This window comes from Poecilia mexicana, unplaced genomic scaffold, assembly GCF_051168715.1.
Source record: "Poecilia mexicana isolate PSO_F unplaced genomic scaffold, ASM5116871v1 scaffold_23, whole genome shotgun sequence".
Classification (NCBI taxonomy): domain Eukaryota; kingdom Metazoa; phylum Chordata; class Actinopteri; order Cyprinodontiformes; family Poeciliidae; genus Poecilia; species Poecilia mexicana.
Window position 1 is genome coordinate 19,727,081 of NW_028263392.1, and position 8,337 is coordinate 19,735,417.

General features: G+C 46.2%; 1 long non-coding RNA gene across 1 annotated transcript; it reads left to right on the forward strand.

Moving 5' to 3' along the window:
* The first annotated feature begins 2,828 nt into the window (after positions 1-2,828).
* On the forward strand, positions 2,829-6,110 carry LOC148152591 (uncharacterized). Its single transcript, XR_015762146.1, has 2 exons — positions 2,829-3,756; positions 3,830-6,110. It is a non-coding gene; the product is annotated as an uncharacterized LOC148152591 (long non-coding RNA).
* Positions 6,111-8,337: the final 2,227 nt, after the last annotated feature.

Below are 8,337 nucleotides of genomic sequence, written 5' to 3' on the forward strand. Positions count from 1 at the left end.
TAGTCAGTCCCAGTGACTCTTCCACTCACTCACGGTTTAGCCAATGTGCTTCCTCGGTAAAAATCAAAAGACAAACGCGGCCCAACTCCCCCCCCCTCGCTCAGCAGTTTCCAGCAGAGCAGGTGATACACGTGAGGGGCCCGGGCATTGGCCCCGCCCCCTGGCCCGACGCTGACTTGTTCCGCTAGTGAAGGTAAGGTAATTTTATTTATATAGCACATTTTCAGCAACAAGGCAATTCAAAGTGCTTTACATGAATTAAAAGGAAATACAAACAAAATAAACCTAAGGAAAGAAAAAGAACAAAACAAAGCAAAATGACTAATGTAAATCCTTTTCTGGTGTAAAGTGAGTAGTTACAGTTTCTAAAAAAGTAGTAATAGAAAAGTAATTAAGCAGTGACTGTTCCTGTTAAGTATTTCTGGATTCCAAGTTCGTAGTTATTCTGATTCTTATTCCATTTCTGGCCTGTATAATGTTGATCTAAATAGTGCGTACTCCACAATTTCTGATATTACTAATAAACTAAAATAACCCTTTTCTGGGTTAAATAGGGAGTACTCCACCATTTGTAAAACAAAAAAGAGGAAAGGACACATTAGGGCAAATGGCAACATTCAGACAAAACAAAGGGCAAAGCAAAGGCATGAGTGAAGGCGGTGACGTCACAGGGCCATGAAACCAGGTTGCCCAGCCTCCCGGTAAAGTCCAATAGAGGTGATGTTATCTAGGAATGTCCTTGGGAGCGCTCAGCTCCACAGCTCCATGGATACAGGAGGGGGTGAGGTGGGAAGGAGCGCTATGGTTACATATCTTCAAGGAGATTGGAAATATGCAGCCCTTCCAAGGCCACACAGGGAAAGCCAATTCAGAAACAGAATGTCTTAGGTCGGGAAGATTATAAATTTCAATCCTCCCTAAAGTCTCTCCGATACGTCTCAGTTCCCAATCATCCAAATGAGTTTGGTCGTTCCACTGGACCAAAACTAGTAACTTCTCCAAGATTGATTCCAACTCGTTAGTGAGTTTTAGAGTCCTCGTCTCTGTCCACACCAACAGTCTGAGTGTTCGCTAGTTCGGTCAAGTCCAACACAAATTTGTCGATAATCCAGGAATCCACAAGCTCCAAACAGCAGAAATCCTGTTATCATGAACAAACCCCGCCGGGTGTGTCCCTGCAGGACAGGAGGCTCTCTGTGCCCAGACTTCTCGTCAGAAATTTGATCAATTGCATTGAGAGGTCCGTTGACCAGATCCATAATTTGTAGATTTGGATGATGTGCAAAGAAAGGCTCCAAAAATATAGAAAAAGACAGAACAAAAACAGAGTAAGCAGGGCAGGCATGGGCAGGGAGGTTGTAGAGGGAAAAAGCGTCCGCCTTCATCAAGAGCAAGAGAGAAAGTCAGTATATTTAGGTGAATTTTGACGCGTTGTAGTTTATTATTGTCCACAGAAAAAGTTTGCATGGCTGCTGCACATTTTCACGACAGTGAAAAAGTGTGCGTATATTTACACAAACCTTGACGCAAAGTTAATTTTTATACATGCCGACTTTTGCGTAAAATTTGGCGCCACACTTTTTTGTGCGCACGCCGCTTTATGCATGAGGCCCCTGAGCAGCTTCTGGCTTCACATGGAGAAACAATGAAAGCTCAGAGCTCTGCAGTCTGACCTGCAGATGATGCATCATCAGTCAACATGAGGTCTGGCCTCGTCATCATGGCTGACAGCTGAATGCCGAGGAGGCACATGACCTCAAAACATCTGCTTATCAGGACTCTGCTGACCTCAGACTGAAGGTCAGAGGTCACGAAAACAGGCTGAAGGCTGCAGAGCAGCAGAAACTATTGTGTCGACCTTAGAAAGTTGATTCAGTTTACAGGAACCCACTGAGGATTCATGCACACACCTTCCCAGTCCGATCCGCTTCAACCCGACTCCGATCCGCTTCAACTGACTCCAGTCCGCTTCAACCTGACTCCGATCCGCTTCAACCCGATTCCGGTCCGCTTCAACCCGACTCCGGTCCGCTTCAACTGACTCCAGTCCGCTTCAACCCGACTCCGATCCGCTTCAACTGACTCCAGTCCGCTTCAACCCGACTCCGATCCGCTTCAACCCGACTCCGGTCCGCTTCAACTGACTCCAGTCCGCTTCAACCCGACTCCGATCCGCTTCAACTGACTCCAGTCCGCTTCAACCCGACTCCGATCCGCTTCAACCCGACTCCGGTCCGCTTCAACTGACTCCAGTCCGCTTCAACCCGACTCCGATCCGCTTCAACTGACTCTGATCCGCTTCAACCCGACTCCGATCCGCTTCAACCCGACTCCGGTCCGCTTCAACTGACTCCAGTCCGCTTCAACCCGACTCCGATCCGCTTCAACCCGACTCCGGTCCGCTTCAACTGACTCCAGTCCGCTTCAACCCGACTCCGATCCGCTTCAACTGACTCCGATCCGCTTCAACTGACTCCGATCCGCTTCAACCCGATTCCAGTCCGCTTCAACCCGACTCCGATCCGCTTCAACCCGACTCCGATCCGCTTCAACCCGACTCCGATCCGCTTCAGTCGAACTCTGTCCATCCTGGTCCATCATTTTCTCTCTGGTTTTCCTGACAGTCGCATCCAGGACTACGGCCTCTGTGCCTCCGAGATTACCTTTGACCCCTCCTGAACTGATAGTCAGCTGCTGGTTTCGTTAGCGTTAGCTTGGCTGTGCTGACCAGGATCAGGGTTCTTGGTGAATCATCTCAGGCTGTTTTTAGTTCTGACCCAGTTTCAGCTTCAGATCTGTTTACTTCCTGTAATCCGGACAAGCAGCTCCATGTTGGAGACGGTTCCCGTCAGTAAACATGGCGTCCGTCACCGCCCTCAGCATCAGATGGAAAGATAAACCAGCCTGAAGTGGAGAGGAGGAAGAGGAGAAGGATGAAGAGCGCGTTTTGGCAGCTGTCCTGCTGCGATACGCCGGTGAACTCTGGCCTGTTTTCTGCCTTTCAGGGAGATCTTGTTGTCCCCATGGAGGAGTCACGGTCTGTTTCAGAAGCTGAATGTGAGCGGGACGCTTGGATTAGACCCTGATCCTCTCAGTTTTTATCAAATCAAAGCAGAACGGTTCGGATGCCAGAGTAAACGCGAAGAATAAAGCTGAGCAGAGATTACTGCTGTTTGATTCGAGGCATTTTGATGCCAAGATATTTCATGTTGTTGTGTTTTCATCTCCAGCTCAGGCCGCAGCGCGTTCCTGCCGGGAGAGGAAACAGAATGTAGGTCAGATCTTTGATTAGGCCATCCGCCAGGAACTGATGAGATCAGATGGAGTGGACCCGGTTCAGGCTTCGGATCAGCTGGTTCTGCTGAGACGGAGCGGGGAGAAACAAACATGGCCTTCCAGTGATCTGCTAGGCTCTTCTGGGCAGAACCAGTAAAAGGTCCAGACCTTCAGAACCACTTTAGGGTTCAGAGCAGCTCCTTCTTCGCTGGTTTTCTGATTAAATGGTTCTGGTTCTGTCAGGTCGGGTCAGGTCCACTACAGTAAAATCAGAACCTGCAGCAGCGTTAGCACCATTTACCCATGATGCTCAGCTACCGTGACTCAGGAAGTCTGAACAGACATTCATTTCCTGTACTTGGTTCTGATTGAGATCGGTCTGGATTCACAACAGAGCCTCAAAAAGTGGATCTGGGTCCGGTTGTTTGGTTGCTGCCAGAATCACGGGACTGAACCCGTCTGAAGAGGTCCATGGAGCCGGTGGATGCCGCAGCAGATGTCCTGAGGCCAGGTTACAGCGGACAGATTTTATTCACTGATTTCTGTTATGTAGGATGATCTGCTGGAACGGATCTACTGGAACGGATCTACTGGAACGGATCTACTGGAATGGATCTGCTGGAACGGATCTGCTGGAACGGATCTGCTGGAACGGATCTGGAGACGATTCGGCCGAGTGAAACTGTGACGAGCAGAAGATGGTTTCTGCTTTCCGTGGTTTCGGCTCCGGAGGCTTCCTGTGGAGGAACGCGTCCCGTCTTGAGCAGGAATGTTTGAAGCCTGGAGCTACGATCATTTTCAGCTCTATTCATGTTTCTGCCATAGCACAGGGTCAGAGGTCAAAGGTCAGGGTTCTGAATAATTTCTTGTTTTTAGTTGAGCTTTGTTAAACTTTTTGTACCTGTAGTGGTCAGGAAACGGCTCTGGGACTCTGGTCGTGGACTCGGCTGTGGGACTCAGCTCTGGGACTCGGCTGTGGAACTCGGCTCTGGGACTCGACTCGTGGACTCGGCTCTGGGACTCGGCTCATGGACTCGGCTGTGGAACTCGGCTCGTGGACTCGGCTCTGGGACTCGGCTCGTGGACTCGGCTGTGGAACTCGGCTCGTGGACTTGGCTCGTGGACTTGGCAGGAGTCCAAACTCCCAGCAGATGCCGAGTCCTGCTGGTCCGGTTCAGTCAGAACCGCAGCAGAAACAGAGCCAAAGCAACACAGTGATCCAAATGGGGCATAAAAAGTGTGATATTTGGCCCCGCCCCCTTTAATGGAGAGCAAACAGGAAGAGGAGAAACTCGTGCCACAGCCTTCCTCCACGGCCAGGAGGCGCTACAGAGCCGTCTGGCTAAAGCTGCTATTGATCATGAAACAAGTGCCAAAGGATTAATGAACAGAAACTGAATGATGCGCAACACAAGTTCATAGATGTATTTTATGATATTATTTATATTTATTATTATATTTTCTTCTATTTGCAGCCAGGAGGGTGTTGGTTCAAATTCTCTAGAATAGTCTAAAGTTCTGCATAAAGAGCATAAAACCTCTAGAATGTGACTATTGTTAGCTTAGCAAAGTGGTTCCACTAAACTGCCTTCTGATTGGCTCTTGGTTCCATCACAGAGCCTTCTGATTGGCTGGGAGGCATAAAGGCTAGAACAGGATGTTACAGACGCTCCACTGAGCCTCATGAAGACCTGAAACCAGAATCTCTGATGGCATTAAAGGAACCAAACATCGAACTGAGAACCTGAGCTCTCCCTCGGTCCTCTGGGGGCTTCTCAGACCCAGAACAGTTCTGGTTCTGTTCTGTGTGTCTGGTGGAGCCGTTGAGTCGGCAGCCTGAAGCATGTTGGGATATTTTTGGTAAATTCTTCCCCATTTGTCCCTCCGGGTCGCAGTGACCCGGTACCGAGCCCAGAGCCTTTTGTGTCTCACAGCAGAAGAACTGAGCCGCTTCAGGCCCGGACGGCCTGGGCCAAGCCCCGTCCCCAACACATACACACACACACACACACACTAATGACACACACACCAGGTCTGCTGCTGAATGGTGCGTCCCAGCAGCAGTTTAACCCTTTAATGATCTATTGGAGGAAATGTTCTGATTAAAGCCTTTCCCTCTAACATGACTCACCACCACACTGATGAACAGAACCCAGCAGAACCTGGTTCCGTCAGCTGCTGATTGTGGGTTGGGGTCAACCGAGTCAGTCCAATCACTGTGATCACAGTCAGCATCGTCCTCTGCTGTTAGGGATGTGCACAACGGAACCAAACAGAACCAGGACGTTCCCAGGTTGGAGCATCCAGACGATCAGGTCTAGATGATCCAGATTCCTGATTCCGTCCAGACCAGATTTAAAGGGTCGGTGTTGTAAAATCACCTTTCTGATCTGATCTTTGTCATGTTTTAATGTTTTTCCTGCTGGGCTGCTTTGATTCTTTCATGTTTCAGAAATCATTTCATCTCCATGGCAACCATTCAGCTGCTAAACGTCTGGGTGGACCTAGCCCCGTCTCAGAAGCTCCTCCCCCAATCAGCTCCTTCAGACTAGCCAGCAGCAATTAGCAATCAGCTGCTGAGCTCATTACAGGAGCTGCTGCTCAGAGCTGCGCTGGTAAAAACATTAAAGGGTTAATAGAGGAGCCATGTTGGGACGACTTCCTGGAGGCGGAGTTTCAGGAAGAGCAGGAGCTTCTTAAAGGGACCCTGGATTAATTATAAAAATAGACCTTATTTGGGAAATATTTATCTTAGATGTAAAAACAATACAGTAATAATACAGTAGGTTATTTACTTTTTATAAATTTTAATAAAATATTTTCACAAGAATGTTGCCATGTTGTTCATGCTGCAATGCATTCTGGGTAAATGACGTATAATGGTTCAACTGCCTGGCTTCTCCAGTCAACAGTGATGAGTAACGTTATTAAGCCTTTTTAACCCTCCTGTTATGGGTCAAATTGACCCGTTTTAAAGTTTAATTTATTTATTTTTTAAATAGTTGGAAGTATTTTTTCCATGAAACCTTTTCTATTTGTCTTAATAGGTACACTCTACATGTAAATTGACAATGTATTAATTTTACACATTTTCAATCCCCCCAGTCGACATATTACATAGATACTGTTCGGGTCAATTTGACCCTGCAGTCAAGTTGAAGGGTAAAAAAGATTTAAAAATGTCCAATTCTATAGGTTTTCTTGCAGCTATGAAGCATATTTCACCACGTACACACACACACACACACACACACACACACACACACACACACACACACACACACACACACACACACAAGCCCTCTTACTATTCTCTTTACTTAGGAAACCGCGAGAAAGCAGGTGTTCATACAACTTTTGACGGGAATCTTTTCTGTTCCCGTGGACAAACTCCACCCACACTGAGTGAACCTCAGCAGAAGTGGAGGAGACATAAATACTCTGCTTGACTCATTTATCTTGATTTTAATCAGCGGGTCAATTAGACCCAGAACAGTATATGTATCTCAAGTTCAGTTATAAAGGTAAGGTAAGGTAATTTTATTTATATAGCACATTTTCAGCAACAAGGCAATTCAAAGTGCTTTACATGAGTTAAAAGGAAATACAAACAAAATAAACCTAAGGAAAGAAAAAGAACAAAACAAAGCAAAATGACTAATGTAAATCCTTTTCTGGTGTAAAGTGAGTAGTTACAGTTTCTAAAAAAGTAGTAATAGAAAAGTAATTAAGCAGTGACTGTTCCTGTTAAGTATTTCTGGATTCCAAGTTCGTAGTTATTCTGATTCTTATTCCATTTCTGGCCTGTATAATGTTGATCTAAATAGTGCGTACTCCACAATTTCTGATATTACTAATAAACTAAAATAACCCTTTTCTGGGTTAAATAGGGAGTACTCCACCATTTGTAAAACAAAAAAGAGGAAAGGACACATTAGGGCAAATGGCAACATTCAGACAAAACAAAGGGCAAAGCAAAGGCATGAGTGAAGGCGGTGACGTCACAGGGCCATGAAACCAGGTTGCCCAGCCTCCCGGTAAAGTCCAATAGAGGTGATGTTATCTAGGAATGTCCTTGGGAGCGCTCAGCTCCACAGCTCCATGGATACAGGAGGGGGTGAGGTGGGAAGGAGCGCTATGGTTACATATCTTCAAGGAGATTGGAAATATGCAGCCCTTCCAAGGCCACACAGGGAAAGCCAATTCAGAAACAGAATTATAAATTTCAATCCTCCCTAAAGTCTCTCCGATACGTCTCAGTTCCCAATCATCCAAATGAGTTTGGTCGTTCCACTGGACCGAAACTAGTAACTTCTCCAAGATTGATTCCAACTCGTTAGTGAGTTTTAGAGTCCTCATCTCTGTCCACACCAACAGTCTGAGTGTTCGCTAGTTCGGCCAAGTCCGACACAAATTTGTCGATAATCCAGGAATCCACAAGCTCCAAACAGCGGGTTATTTACTTTTTTATAAATTTTAATAAAATATTTTCACAAGAATGAACATGTTGCCAGCAGGATTCACCCAGCAGGATTCACTCAAGGTGAATCCTGCTGGGTCTGTCCCTGCAGGACAGGAGGCTCTCTGTGCCCAGACTTCTCGTCAAAAATATCATCAATTGCATTGAAAGATCGGTTGACCAGATCCATAATTTGTAGATTTGGATGATGTGCAAAGAAAGGCTCCAAAAACATAGAAAAAGACAGAACAAAAACAGATCAAGCAGGTGTAGCGTAGTTGGTTCTGCGTTGTGTCTTGTGGGAAATAACAGCTAGACAACAGCTGATGTGAAGGCATTTTTAATGCATTCAAATAGCAGAAAATAGTCAAAACAGGCTTTTTCTCATCACAGTGCTCCACAGCGCCTGTTTAACCATGAACAGTACTATTTTCAGCACATGGATGTAGCATTTTCATTAGCAATGTTTCATGTAGCATAAGAGCAGCTACATATCTGCTAACACAGTTCTAGCACTGTTTAACAAAGTTCAAGTGCTCCAGAGCACATTAGTTTACAAGAACAGTAATCAAACTATTATTATACTTATTGAACACGGAAAA